Source organism: Eucyclogobius newberryi, unplaced genomic scaffold (assembly GCF_026437365.1).
Source record: "Eucyclogobius newberryi isolate DKJ021-1_F unplaced genomic scaffold, fEucNew1.0.hap1 SCAF_83, whole genome shotgun sequence".
NCBI classification, from domain to species: Eukaryota; Metazoa; Chordata; class Actinopteri; order Gobiiformes; family Gobiidae; genus Eucyclogobius; species Eucyclogobius newberryi.
The window spans coordinates 207,510-222,074 of record NW_027316525.1 but is presented as its reverse complement, the minus strand read 5'-3'; the positions used below and the strand labels follow the sequence as shown (position 1 = coordinate 222,074).

Here is a 14,565-nt window from a genome sequence, read left to right as displayed (position 1 = left end):
CTCACCCTGCTGGGGACGCTGCGCGCCAACAGGAGCGAGTTCCCGCGGGAACTGGTCGACACGAAGCGCAGGGCGATCGCGTCTTCCGTCTCGTGTTCACGTTGGGCGAGACCGCGCCGGGGACCTCTTCCAACGGCTACGGCAACGAACGGAGTCCCCTCGGTCGCCTTGGTCTCCTACCTGGCGAAGAAGAGCAAGAACTTGCAGATCCTCACCACGGTGCGGCGCCACCTACGGAGACGGCAATCGCGGCGGCGGCGAGCCTCCTCCTCCGAGCAAACCGGCGGCCGTGCTGCATTACAATCGCACCAAGGGAGGCGTGGACAACCTGGACAAGGTGACAGGTACCTACAGCTGCAGGAGGAAAACCTGCCGGTGGGCCCTCGTCCTGTTCCACAACATGATCGACGTGTCCGCGTACAATGCTTTCGTCCTGTGGCGGGAGCTGAACCTGATGTGGATGGTCGGCAAACGCCACAGACGCAGGCTGTTCATGGAGCAGCTGGGGAGCGCGCTCGTCGCGCCTCGTATACGCGGGAGGGAGGAGGAAGGGAGGGGGAGGGGGAGGGGGGGGGATGACCTGGCGTCATCGGGGACATCTCGGGAGAGGGGAGAAGAGAGGGGAGAGGAGAGGGGAGAGAGGGGGGGAGGAGGAGGAGGAAGAGAACCCGCTGCTGTACCCGCGAAGAGGAAGTGGTGCCGAATATGCCCCAGGAGCAAGGACACTAAAACGACGAACGTGTACCGAGGGTGCCTCGTACACGTGTGTGGCGAGTGCGCCCCCAGCTACTGCCCGCGCTGCGCTCGGACCTAAGTATCTGTCGACCTTACGATCGCTGCCGTTGCCGCCGTTGCCTTGCCGCCGCCAAAAATTTCCTGTGTTGTGTTTTTTTTATTTTTTATATTTGTCCAAGAAGCTTATACCAGGAATGGGATCCGAACCCACGAGGGCCACCGCCCGTCGGATCTTGAGTCCGAAGCCTTAACCGCTCGGCCATCCTGGTGAAAGCCTATAATGGCGTTGCTCGCTTGTAAAAGGGGTGTCGGTCGGTCGGTCGGTCGCCGCCGCCGCCACGCTACTATTTTGAATAAAGAATGCGACAACGCCGAAAAGAGAAAAATAATATATAGATATTTTTTTAAATGCTATTGTGTCAATTTTTATTTTATTTTAAATAATAAGGATGAAAAAAAAAAAAAAAAATTATGTCCTTACGATGAAGAAGTAGAGTGAAAGAGAGAGAAAGAGAAAGAGAGAGAGAGAGAGAAAGAGAGAGAGAGAAAGAGAGAGAGAGTAAAACGGGCGCGTGCGCAATTGCGACACCTGCAGGTCAAGCCGGGGAGGTGGCATGGCTTACTAATGATAATACTTACAGGGGGCGGTGTATCAGCGTATCGTTGTGGCCGAGCGGTTAAGGCGACGGACTCCATATCCATTGGGAGTTTACCCTGCGTTGCAAAAATGCTACTCGAACCTGTTAGTCGATATTCATTGACCAATTTTACCTCGTAGACTTTGCCTGCAATTGCTCTTCCAATCGTCCCTGGGTGGGCTCGAACCACCAACCTCCCGGTTAACAGCAGAGCGCGAATTGCGACTCTACAAGCCGCAATATCTTTTTTTTTTTTTAAAGCGAGCCAGCAACATTCGAAAGTTCAGCCCCTGTCCAATCAACTGTGTTTAATGGAGAGCGAGGGCATCAATCTTTCTACCTTTAAGCTAAATCCCCTGTACCAATGTAGCTATAAAAAAACTGGAAGTTTTTCAATCAATCGACTCTCGCCAATTTATTGCGCACTCAATATACTGCAGTTAATCTGGATATTGAGGAAAAATTGCAAGATAATGTTATTTGACATAATGCCGATGTATTTGCTTACTTTTTCAAGCACACTTGGCAATTGAACCTCGTTCAGCAGTGCCTTTCATCAGATAGTAAAGCGAGCAGACTTTCCATTGTAAAAAACAAATATGTTCTCTCACCATTAGCGACTCATTGCGCCACAGAGCCCATACATCCTTCCATGATGCTCATTTCCACAAACGCAAAACACGGTTTTCATCCAAAATGGGTCCACATCAGTCATTCCTTGCCAACAAACTGAGAATCAAAAAGTGGACTGCTTGCCATTACAACCCTTGAAATCTTGGTCATAAATTTTCTTCTGTTTGAACCGAAAGAAGAAGAATTAAACCCTCTGTAACAATGAGATTGCAACTATTTCACTCAATTCTCATCACCTGTTAAAGTCATCTCTTTATATGTACTCTACATAAATGGAAAGACTTCATCTAGTGTAAGGTTGCCAAAGCATTTACTTTGTACTGATTTTTGGAACGTTATCTTCGAGATAAGGGAGCTCAATGTCAGCATCGCTGAAATGTCCAAGGTGTCAGGGTCAAGGTAAACTCCTACCTAAGCGTAAGCAAATTTGGTCTACAAGTGGAGGAATGGGTTCTAATCCCACTCCTGACAATGGGTTTGTCCTATATTTGACCTCATTGCAAGTGTAGGGGAATGGAGATGGACATTCCACGGCCAGATAACAGAAAATCTCTCTTTGAACATTGGGGGGGTTTCTTTCTCCCTCTCTCCCTCACCGCAGGGAGCCGCTGTGACTTTGGCGATAACAGACCTTCTCCCCCACAGTCTTACAGGAGGACGCCCCGATGAAAACTATGTTTTATGTGATTATGCCATGAATGTTTGTCCGAATCAACTCCGTACACCTCATGTTTCACCTTGTGTTACGTATTTTTCCACTGTTTAAGGTTTTATATTCCCAATGCTTTAACTCGAGTGCCCATCACAGGTGAAAGAAGATGTAAAATGTATCTACCTCAAGGAATAATGTGCACAAACTGCCAAAAGTGTTTAACGTGTCGTCGCAGTAGCGCCCGCCCCTTTCGCTCCCAGCGTGCCCTGCGGCGCTAGGTGACAAAAAGACGCTCCGAGCTTGGAACGCTCTCTTCTCCTCTCTTCTCTTCTTGCTCTCTTCTTCCTTTTTTTTTGTTCAAGCCTTTGTCTATCTCTTTGAAGCCGTCTCCACGGACGAGCCTGTTTACTTTTCCTTTGTCTCAACAAAGCGTCCGCCACGTGGGTCGACAAGACTAGGCCAGCCTCATCGCCCCCCTGAACTCTGAAAACACCTGGAAACACCTGGAACTAAGCTTAAGCGCTAAACCGGACAGAGACTTTCTTTTCTACTTCGCTTCTACTATTTTTGAAGTAATCTACGCCGTTTACGTGGATCAGCGCTACGTTCTCATCTGAGTAAAGGCCGCGTGAGGAGCTAACACGCAGCTAAAGCGTTCTACCGCTAAGGAACTCCCGGACATCGCCACGCGCCATCTCGCGCCACCGCTGCCGCCCCGCGTCACGGACATCGCGGCACGCCACTGCCTTCGCCCGCCACACCGCTCCACGCGCCGCCTCGCGCCACCGCTGCCGCCCCGCGTCACGGATATCGCGGCACGCCACTGCCTTCGCCCGCCACACCGCTCCACGCCGCTGCCTCGCCACGGATCTCGTCCGCGGACAAGGACCAGCCGGACCGAGTTCTACAAAATCGTAAGCCGACTTCAGTGTGCGGTTCTTTTGTGGCGTGATTTGGGTAGAACTCAGCTGTTCCTCCTCCCTTAGCTTCTCACTTTCCCTCTTTTTGATATAGATTAGCATAGACACGTTTGATTATCAAAGGCAAAACCCTGGTTTAACATTATCTGCATGAAATCTGCTGTTAAATCTGATATAACATCACCTGTGATTTACCTGTGCGCATTTCTGCTCCGGTGCCCTTTTTGATTGCCCTTTTGATAAATAAACTACACGAAAGAGTTATTGACTATTGTTTGTTTGATTAGACTATGCGTAAGTCCCTGAATCGTGAAACACCCTTCAGACCTTTTAACGAGCGCGATTAAGGACCGTATCTTAGCTTTTTGGGTTTTACCCTGGTGCCCCGTCTTGTCTCGTTTCTGCTAAGAAATCTTCCTTAATCGTAAACTGAATACCTGTAGTTTGAGACCCTACACAAGGATGTGAATAGCCTGTTGGCTCCTGCTTCACTAAAGGTTCTATATCCATTCACTACACAGCTTTCTTGGATGCACTACTGCTGTTACGGCTCTCGACTGACATCTCAATTGCAATAGACTTTAAAACGAAGCATTAGCTTGATGTGGACTTTTAAAGGACGCAGTAGTTTGATGTGACAACAACCACATCAAACTCCTTTAAAAAGAGACAGCAGTTTGATGTGTTTTTTTACCAAAGTATAGGTACGATCATTTGTGCTACTGTAATAACGGATATGATTCTGTATACTCACAGTTCACGTAAATAAAGTGTCAGGATGGCCGAGCGGTCTAAGGCGCCAGACTCAAGGTAAAATCCTTCCTCGCCACAGGGGATTCTGGTCTCTGAATGAAGGCGTGGGTTCAAATCCCACTCCTGACAAAAAAAAAATATTTCCTTTGGAAAGGAAGCCATTTTTACACCCTAATTTACAAGCACATATGTGTGACAATGGATGAAAAATTGTCGTATTGGCTTAAGATTTCAAATGAAGTGTTACTTCCAATGATGAATTGTGATGTGATGGCCAATCTACTACGTAGATGCTGTACTGTCAAAGCATTGAGTACATTCAGAGTGAACTGTATCATATGTCTTATACTGTAATTGTGACCACTCACTGAGAAATTAAAGTGACAGATTAATTTACCAGACTTAGTACTGAACAATTCTGGGTTTTCATTATGACCTTTTTTTGCCTTTTGGACAGCCAGCCTGGCTAGCTCAGTCGGTAGAGCATGAGACTCTTAATCTCGGGGTCGTGGGTTCGAGCCCCACGTCGGGCGGAGTTCATTTGAAGCTTTATGGACTGCTTGCCATTACAACCCGTGAAATCTTGGTCATAAATTTTCTTCTGTTGGAACCGAAAGAAGAAGAATTAATCCCTCTGTAACAATGAGATTTCAACTATTTCACTCAATTCTCATCACCTGTTAAAGTCATCTCTTTATATGTACTCTACATAAATGGAAAGACTTCATCTAGTGTAAGGTTGCCAAAGGATTTACTTTGTACTGATTTTTGGAACGTTATCTTCGAGATAAGGGAGCTCAATGTCAGCATCGCTGAAATGTCCAAGGTGTCAGGGTCAAGGTAAACTCCTACCTAAGCGTAAGCAAATTTGGTCTACAAGTGGAGGAATGGGTTCTAATCCCACTCCTGACAATGGGTTTGTCCTATATTTGACCTCATTGCAAGTGTAGGGGAATGGAGATGGACATTCCACGGCCAGATAACAGAAAATCTCTCTTTGAACATTGGGGGGTTTTCTTTCTCCCTCTCTCCCTCACCGCAGGGAGCCGCTGTGACTTTGGCGATAACAGACCTTCTCCCCCACAGTCTTACAGGAGGACGCCCCGATGAAAACTATGTTTTATGTGATTATGCCATGAATGTTTGTCCGAATCAACTCCGTACACCTCATGTTTCACCTTGTGTTACGTATTTTTCCACTGTTTAAGGTTTTATATTCCCAATGCTTTAACTCGAGTGCCCATCACAGGTGAAAGAAGATGTAAAATGTATCTACCTCAAGGAATAATGTGCACAAACTGCCAAAAGTGTTTAACGTGTCGTCGCAGTAGCGCCCGCCCCTTTCGCTCCCAGCGTGCCCTGCGGCGCTAGGTGACAAAAAGACGCTCCGAGCTTGGAACGCTCTCTTCTCCTCTCTTCTCTTCTTGCTCTCTTCTTCCTTTTTTTTTGTTCAAGCCTTTGTCTATCTCTTTGAAGCCGTCTCCACGGACGAGCCTGTTTACTTTTCCTTTGTCTCAACAAAGCGTCCGCCACGTGGGTCGACAAGACTAGGCCAGCCTCATCGCCCCCCTGAACTCTGAAAACACCTGGAAACACCTGGAACTAAGCTTAAGCGCTAAACCGGACAGAGACTTTCTTTTCTACTTCGCTTCTACTATTTTTGAAGTAATCTACGCCGTTTACGTGGATCAGCGCTACGTTCTCATCTGAGTAAAGGCCGCGTGAGGAGCTAACACGCAGCTAAAGCGTTCTACCGCTAAGGAACTCCCGGACATCGCCACGCGCCATCTCGCGCCACCGCTGCCGCCCCGCGTCACGGACATCGCGGCACGCCACTGCCTTCGCCCGCCACACCGCTCCACGCGCCGCCTCGCGCCACCGCTGCCGCCCCGCGTCACGGATATCGCGGCACGCCACTGCCTTCGCCCGCCACACCGCTCCACGCCGCTGCCTCGCCACGGATCTCGTCCGCGGACAAGGACCAGCCGGACCGAGTTCTACAAAATCGTAAGCCGACTTCAGTGTGCGGTTCTTTTGTGGCGTGATTTGGGTAGAACTCAGCTGTTCCTCCTCCCTTAGCTTCTCACTTTCCCTCTTTTTGATATAGATTAGCATAGACACGTTTGATTATCAAAGGCAAAACCCTGGTTTAACATTATCTGCATGAAATCTGCTGTTAAATCTGATATAACATCACCTGTGATTTACCTGTGCGCATTTCTGCTCTGGTGCCCTTTTTGATTGCCCTTTTGATAAATAAACTACACGAAAGAGTTATTGACTATTGTTTGTTTGATTAGACTATGCGTAAGTCCCTGAATCGTGAAACACCCTTCAGACCTTTTAACGAGCGCGATTAAGGACCGTATCTTAGCTTTTTGGGTTTTACCCTGGTGCCCCGTCTTGTCTCGTTTCTGCTAAGAAATCTTCCTTAATCGTAAACTGAATACCTGTAGTTTGAGACCCTACACAAGGATGTGAATAGCCTGTTGGCTCCTGCTTCACTAAAGGTTCTATATCCATTCACTACACAGCTTTCTTGGATGCACTACTGCTGTTACGGCTCTCGACTGACATCTCAATTGCAATAGACTTTAAAACGAAGCATTAGCTTGATGTGGACTTTTAAAGGACGCAGTAGTTTGATGTGACAACAACCACATCAAACTCCTTTAAAAAGAGACAGCAGTTTGATGTGTTTTTTTACCAAAGTATAGGTACGGTCATTTGTGCTACTGTAATAACGGATATGATTCTGTATACTCACAGTTCACGTAAATAAAGTGTCAGGATAGCCGAGCGGTCTAAGGCGCCAGACTCAAGGTAAAATGCTTCCTCGCCACAGGGGATTCTGGTCTCTGAATGGAGGCGTGGGTTCAAATCCCACTCCTGACAAAAAAAAAATATTTCCTTTGGAAAGGAAGCCATTTTTACACCCTAATTTACAAGCACAAATGTGTGACAATGGATGAAAAATTGTCGTATTGGCTTAAGATTTCAAATGAAGTGTTACTTCCAATGATGAATTGTGATGTGATGGCCAATCTACTACGTAGATGCTGTACTGTCAAAGCATTGAGTACATTCAGAGTGAACTGTATCATATGTCTTATACTGTAATTGTGACCACTCACTGAGAAATTAAAGTGACAGATTAATTTACCAGACTTAGTACTGAAAAATTCTGGGTTTTCATTATGACCTTTTTTTGCCTTTTAAACAGCCAGCCTGGCTAGCTCAGTCGGTAGAGCATGAGACTCTTAATCTTGGGGTCGTGGGTTCGAGCCCCACGTCGGGCGGAGTTGATTTGAAGCTTCATGGACTGCTTGCCATTACAACCCGTGAAATCTTGGTCATAAATTTTCTTCTGTTGGAACCGAAAGAAGAAGAATTAATCCCTCTGTAACAATGAGATTTCAACTATTTCACTCAATTCTCATCACCTGTTAAAGTCATCTCTTTATATGGACTGTACATAATTGGAAAGACTTCATCTAGTGTAAGGTTGCCAAAGCATTTACTTTGTACTGATTTTTGGAACGTTATCTTCGAGATAAGGGAGCTCAATGTCAGCATCGCTGAAATGTCCAAGGTGTCAGGGTCAAGGTAAACTCCTACCTAAGCGTAAGCAAATTTGGTCTACAAGTGGAGGAATGGGTTCTAATCCCACTCCTGACAATGGGTTTGTCCTATATTTGAACTCATTGCAAGTGTAGGGGAATGGAGATGGACATTCCACGGCCAGATAACAGAAAATCTCTCTTTGAACATTGGGGGGGTTTCTTTCTCCCTCTCTCCCTCACCGCAGGGAGCCGCTGTGACTTTGGCGATAACAGACCTTCCCCCACAGTCTTACAGGAGGACGCCCCGATGAAAACTATGTTTTATGTGATTATGCCATGAATGTTTGTCCGAATCAACTCCGTACACCTCATGTTTCACCTTGTGTTACGTATTTTTCCACTGTTTAAGGTTTTATATTCCCAATGCTTTAACTCGAGTGCCCATCACAGGTGAAAGAAGATGTAAAATGTATCTACCTCAAGGAATAATGTGCACAAACTGCCAAAAGTGTTTAACGTGTCGTCGCAGTAGCGCCCGCCCCTTTTGCTCCCAGCGTGCCCTGCGGCGCTAGGTGACAAAAAGACGCTCCGAGCTTGGAACGCTCTCTTCTCCTCTCTTCTCTTCTTGCTCTCTTCTTCCTTTTTTTTTGTTCAAGCCTTTGTCTATCTCTTTGAAGCTGTCTCCACGGACCAGCCTGTTTACTTTTCCTTTGTCTCAACAAAGCGTCCGCCACGTGGGTCGACAAGACTAGGCCAGCCTCATCGCCCCCCTGAACTCTGAAAACACCTGGAAACACCTGGAACTAAGCTTAAGCGCTAAACCGGACAGAGACTTTCTTTTCTACTTCGCTTCTACTATTTTTGAAGTAATCTACCCCGTGTACGTGGATCAGCGCTACGTTCTCATCTGAGTAAAGGCCGCGTGAGGAGCTAACACGCAGCTAAAGCGTTCTACCGCTAAGGAACTCCCGGACATCGCCACGCGCCACCTCGCGCCACCGCTGCCGCCCCGCGTCACGGACATCGCGGCACGCCACTGCCTTCGCCCGCCACACCGCTCCACGCGCCGCCTCGCGCCACCGCTGCCGCCCCGCGTCACGGATATCGCGGCACGCCACTGCCTTCGCCCGCCACACCGCTCCACGCCGCTGCCTCGCCACGGATCTCGTCCGCGGACAAGGACCAGCCGGACCGAGTTCTACAAAATCGTAAGCCGACTTCAGTGTGCGGTTCTTTTGTGGCGTGATTTGGGTAGAACTCAGCTGTTCCTCCTCCCTTAGCTTCTCACTTTCCCTCTTTTTGATATAGATTAGCATAGACACGTTTGATTATCAAAGGCAAAACCCTGGTTTAACATTATCTGCATGAAATCTGCTGTTAAATCTGATATAACATCACCTGTGATTTACCTGTGCGCATTTCTGCTCCGGTGCCCTTTTTGATTGCCCTTTTGATAAATAAACTACACGAAAGAGTTATTGACTATTGTTTGTTTGATTAGACTATGCGTAAGTCCCTGAATCGTGAAACACCCTTCAGACCTTTTAACGAGCGCGATTAAGGACCGTATCTTAGCTTTTTGGGTTTTACCCTGGTGCCCCGTCTTGTCTCGTTTCTGCTAAGAAATCTTCCTTAATCGTAAACTGAATACCTGTAGTTTGAGACCCTACACAAGGATGTGAATAGCCTGTTGGCTCCTGCTTCACTAAAGGTTCTATATCCATTCAATACACAGCTTTCTTGGATGCACTACTGCTGTTACGGCTCTCGACTGACATCTCAATTGCAATAGACTTTAAAACGAAGCATTAGCTTGATGTGGACTTTTAAAGGACGCAGTAGTTTGATGTGACAACAACCACATCAAACTCCTTTAAAAAGAGACAGCAGTTTGATGTGTTTTTTTACCAAAGTATAGGTACGGTCATTTGTGCTACTGTAATAACGGATCTGATTCTGTATACTCACAGTTCACATAAATAAAGTGTCAGGATGGCCGAGCGGTCTAAGGCGCCAGACTCAAGGTAAACTCCTTCCTCGCCACAGGGGATTCTGGTCTCTGAATGGAGGCGTGGGTTCAAATCCCACTCCTGACAAAAAAAAAATATTTCCTTTGGAAAGGAAGCCATTTTTACACCCTAATTTACAAGCACATATGTGTGACAATGGATGAAAAATTGTCGTATTGGCTTAAGATTTCAAATGAAGTGTTACTTCCAATGATGAATTGTGATGTGATGGCCAATCTACTACGTAGATGCTGTACTGTCAAAGCATTGAGTACATTCAGAGTGAACTGTATCATATGTCTTATACTGTAATTGTGACCACTCACTGAGAAATTAAAGTGACAGATTAATTTACCACACTTAGTACTGAAAAATTCTGGGTTTTCATTATGACCTTTTTTTGCCTTTTGGGCAGCCAGCCTGGCTAGCTCAGTCGGTAGAGCATGAGACTCTTAATCTCAGGGTCGTGGGTTCGAGCCCCACGTTGGGCGGAGTTAATTTTAAGCTTTATGGACTGCTCGCCATTACAACCCGTGAAATCTTGGTCATAAATTTTCTTCTGTTGGAACCGAAAGAAGAAGAATTAAACCCTCTGTAACAATGAGATTTGAACTATTTCACTCAATTCTCATCACCTGTTAAAGTCATCTCTTTATATGGACTGTACATAATTGGAAAGACTTCATCTAGTGTAAGGTTGCCAAAGCATTTACTTTGTACTGATTTTTGGAACGTTATCTTCGAGATAAGGGAGCTCAATGTCAGCATCGCTGAAATGTCCAAGGTGTCAGGGTCAAGGTAAACTCCTACCTAAGCGTAAGCAAATTTGGTCTACAAGTGGAGGAATGGGTTCTAATCCCACTCCTGACAATGGGTTTGTCCTATATTTGACCTCATTGCAAGTGTAGGGGAATGGAGATGGACATTCCACGGCCAGATAACAGAAAAACTCTCTTTGAACATTGGGGGGTTTTCTTTCTCCCTCTCTCCCTCACCGCAGGGAGCCGCTGTGACTTTGGCGATAACAGACCTTCTCCCCCACAGTCTTACAGGAGGACGCCCCGATGAAAACTATGTTTTATGTGATTATGCCATGAATGTTTGTCCGAATCAACTCCGTACACCTCATGTTTCACCTTGTGTTACGTATTTTTCCACTGTTTAAGGTTTTATATTCCCAATGCTTTAACTCGAGTGCCCATCACAGGTGAAAGAAGATGTAAAATGTATCTACCTCAAGGAATAATGTGCACAAACTGCCAAAAGTGTTTAATGTGTCGTCGCAGTAGCGCCCGCCCCTTTCGCTCCCAGCATGCCCTGCGGCGCTAGGTGACAAAAAGACGCTCCGAGCTTGGAACCCTCTCTTCTCCTCTCTTCTCTTCTTGCTCTCTTCTTCCTTTTTTTTTGTTCAAGCCTTTGTCTATCTCTTTGAAGCCGTCTCCACGGACGAGCCTGTTTACTTTTCCTTTGTCTCAACAAAGCGTCCGCCACGTGGGTCGACAAGACTAGGCCAGCCTCATCGCCCCCCTGAACTCTGAAAACACCTGGAAACACCTGGAACTAAGCTTAAGCGCTAAACCGGACAGAGACTTTCTTTTCTACTTCGCTTCTACTATTTTTGAAGTAATCTACGCCGTTTACGTGGATCAGCGCTACGTTCTCATCTGAGTAAAGGCCGCGTGAGGAGCTAACACGCAGCTAAAGCGTTCTACCGCTAAGGAACTCCCGGACATCGCCACGCGCCACCTCGCGCCACCGCTGCCGCCCCGCGTCACGGACATCGCGGCACGCCACTGCCTTCGCCCGCCACACCGCTCCACGCGCCGCCTCGCGCCACCGCTGCCGCCCCGCGTAACGGATATCGCGGCACGCCACTGCCTTCGCCCGCCACACCGCTCCATGCCGCTGCCTCGCCACGGATCTCGTCCGCGGACAAGGACCAGCCGGACCGAGTTCTACAAAATCGTAAGCCGACTTCAGTGTGCGGTTCTTTTGTGGCGTGATTTGGGTAGAACTCAGCTGTTCCTCCTCCCTTAGCTTCTCACTTTCCCTCTTTTTGATATAGATTAGCATAGACACGTTTGATTATCAAAGGCAAAACCCTGGTTTAACATTATCTGCATGAAATCTGCTGTTAAATCTGATATAACATCACCTGTGATTTACCTGTGCGCATTTCTGCTCCGGTGCCCTTTTTGATTGCCCTTTTGATAAATAAACTACACGAAAGAGTTATTGACTATTGTTTGTTTGATTAGACTATGCGTAAGTCCCTGAATCGTGAAACACCCTTCAGACCTTTTAACGAGCGCGATTAAGGACCGTATCTTAGCTTTTTGGGTTTTACCCTGGTGCCCCGTCTTGTCTCGTTTCTGCTAAGAAATCTTCCTTAATCGTAAACTGAATACCTGTAGATTGAGACCCTACACAAGGATGTGAATAGCCTGTTGGCTCCTGCTTCACTAAAGGTTCTATATCCATTCAATACACAGCTTTCTTGGATGCACTACTGCTGTTACGGCTCTCGACTGACATCTCAATTGCAATAGACTTTAAAACGAAGCATTAGCTTGATGTGGACTTTTAAAGGACGCAGTAGTTTGATGTGACAACAACCACATCAAACTCCTTTAAAAAGAGACAGCAGTTTGATGTGTTTTTTTACCAAAGTATAGGTACGGTCATTTGTGCTACTGTAATAACGGATATGATTCTGTATACTCACAGTTCACTTAAATAAAGTGTCAGGATGGCCGAGCGGTCTAAGGCGCCAGACTCAAGGTAAACTCCTTCCTCGCCACAGGGGATTCTGGTCTCTGAATGGAGGCGTGGGTTCAAATCCCACTCCTGACAAAAAAAAAATATTTCCTTTGGAAAGGAAGCCATTTTTACACCCTAATTTACAAGTACCTATGTGTGACAATGGATGAAAAATTGTCGTATTGGCTTAAGATTTCAAATGAAGTGTTACTTCCAATGATGAATTGTGATGTGATGGCCAATCTACTACGTAGATGCTGTACTGTCAAAGCATTGAGTACATTCAGAGTGAACTGTATCATATGTCTTATACTGTAATTGTGACCACTCACTGAGAAATTAAAGTGACAGATTAATTTACCAGACTTAGTACTGAAAAATTCTGGGTTTTCATAATGACCTTTTTTGCCTTTTGGGCAGCCAGCCTGGCTAGCTCAGTCGGTAGAGCATGAGACTCTTAATCTCAGGGTCGTGGGTTCGAGCCCCACGTTGGGCGGAGTTGATTTTAAGCTTTATGGACTGCTTGCCATTACAACCCGTGAAATCTTGGTCATAAATTTTCTTCTGTTGGAACCGAAAGAAGAAGAATTAAACCCTCTGTAACAATGAGATTTGAACTATTTCACTCAATTCTCATCACCTGTTAAAGTCATCTCTTTATATGGACTGTACATAATTGGAAAGACTTCATCTAGTGTAAGGTTGCCAAAGCATTTACTTTGTACTGATTTTTGGAACGTTATCTTCGAGATAAGGGAGCTCAATGTCAGCATCGCTGAAATGTCCAAGGTGTCAGGGTCAAGGTAAACTCCTACCTAAGCGTAAGCAAATTTGGTCTACAAGTGGAGGAATGGGTTCTAATCCCACTCCTGACAATGGGTTTGTCCTATATTTGACCTCATTGCAAGTGTAGGGGAATGGAGATGGACATTCCACGGCCAGATAACAGAAAATCTCTCTTTGAACATTGGGGGGTTTTCTTTCTCCCTCTCTCCCTCACCGCAGGGAGCCGCTGTGACTTTGGCGATAACAGACCTTCTCCCCCACAGTCTTACAGGAGGACGCCCTGATGAAAACTATGTTTTATGTGATTATGCCATGAATGTTTGTCCGAATCAACTCCGTACACCTCATGTTTCACCTTGTGTTACGTATTTTTCCACTGTTTAAGGTTTTATATTCCCAATGCTTTAACTCGAGTGCCCATCACAGGTGAAAGAAGATGTAAAATGTATCTACCTCAAGGAATAATGTGCACAAACTGCCAAAAGTGTTTAACGTGTCGTCGCAGTAGCGCCCGCCCCTTTCGCTCCCAGCGTGCCCTGCGGCGCTAGGTGACAAAAAGACGCTCCGAGCTTGGAACGCTCTCTTCTCCTCTCTTCTCTTCTTGCTCTCTTCTTCCTTTTTTTTTGTTCAAGCCTTTGTCTATCTCTTTGAAGCCGTCTCCACGGACGAGCCTGTTTACTTTTCCTTTGTCTCAACAAAGCGTCCGCCACGTGGGTCGACAAGACTAGGCCAGCCTCATCGCCCCCCTGAACTCTGAAAACACCTGGAAACACCTGGAACTAAGCTTAAGCGCTAAACCGGACAGAGACTTTCTTTTCTACTTCGCTTCTACTATTTTTGAAGTAATCTACGCCGTTTACGTGGATCAGCGCTACGTTCTCATCTGAGTAAAGGCCGCGTGAGGAGCTAACACGCAGCTAAAGCGTTCTACCGCTAAGGAACTCCCGGACATCGCCACGCGCCACCTCGCGCCACCGCTGCCGCCCCGCGTCACGGACATCGCGGCACGCCACTGCCTTCGCCCGCCACACCGCTCCACGCGCCGCCTCGCGCCACCGCTGCCGCCCCGCGTCACGGATATCGCGGCACGCCACTGCCTTCGCCCGCCACACCGCT

General features: G+C 46.8%; 9 non-coding genes across 9 annotated transcripts; 8 read left to right on the top strand and 1 right to left on the bottom strand.

Moving 5' to 3' along the window:
• Positions 1 to 921: 921 nt before the first annotated feature.
• On the bottom strand, positions 922 to 1,004 carry trnal-caa (transfer RNA leucine (anticodon CAA)). Its single transcript has one exon. It is a non-coding gene; the product is annotated as a tRNA-Leu (tRNA).
• A 3,346-nt stretch (positions 1,005 to 4,350) lies between these two features.
• On the top strand, positions 4,351 to 4,460 carry trnal-caa (transfer RNA leucine (anticodon CAA)). The gene is made up of 2 exons: positions 4,351 to 4,388; positions 4,415 to 4,460. It is a non-coding gene; the product is annotated as a tRNA-Leu (tRNA).
• Positions 4,461 to 4,791: 331 nt separating this feature from the next.
• trnak-cuu (transfer RNA lysine (anticodon CUU)) lies at positions 4,792 to 4,864 on the top strand. The gene has a single exon. It is a non-coding gene; the product is annotated as a tRNA-Lys (tRNA).
• Positions 4,865 to 7,116: 2,252 nt separating this feature from the next.
• Positions 7,117 to 7,226, top strand: trnal-caa (transfer RNA leucine (anticodon CAA)). Its single transcript has 2 exons — positions 7,117 to 7,154; positions 7,181 to 7,226. It is a non-coding gene; the product is annotated as a tRNA-Leu (tRNA).
• A 331-nt stretch (positions 7,227 to 7,557) lies between these two features.
• trnak-cuu (transfer RNA lysine (anticodon CUU)) lies at positions 7,558 to 7,630 on the top strand. Its single transcript has one exon. It is a non-coding gene; the product is annotated as a tRNA-Lys (tRNA).
• Positions 7,631 to 9,880: 2,250 nt separating this feature from the next.
• trnal-caa (transfer RNA leucine (anticodon CAA)) lies at positions 9,881 to 9,990 on the top strand. Its single transcript has 2 exons — positions 9,881 to 9,918; positions 9,945 to 9,990. It is a non-coding gene; the product is annotated as a tRNA-Leu (tRNA).
• A 331-nt stretch (positions 9,991 to 10,321) lies between these two features.
• Positions 10,322 to 10,394, top strand: trnak-cuu (transfer RNA lysine (anticodon CUU)). The gene has a single exon. It is a non-coding gene; the product is annotated as a tRNA-Lys (tRNA).
• A 2,252-nt stretch (positions 10,395 to 12,646) lies between these two features.
• On the top strand, positions 12,647 to 12,756 carry trnal-caa (transfer RNA leucine (anticodon CAA)). The gene is made up of 2 exons: positions 12,647 to 12,684; positions 12,711 to 12,756. It is a non-coding gene; the product is annotated as a tRNA-Leu (tRNA).
• Positions 12,757 to 13,086: 330 nt separating this feature from the next.
• Positions 13,087 to 13,159, top strand: trnak-cuu (transfer RNA lysine (anticodon CUU)). Its single transcript has one exon. It is a non-coding gene; the product is annotated as a tRNA-Lys (tRNA).
• The last annotated feature ends 1,406 nt before the right edge of the window (positions 13,160 to 14,565 follow it).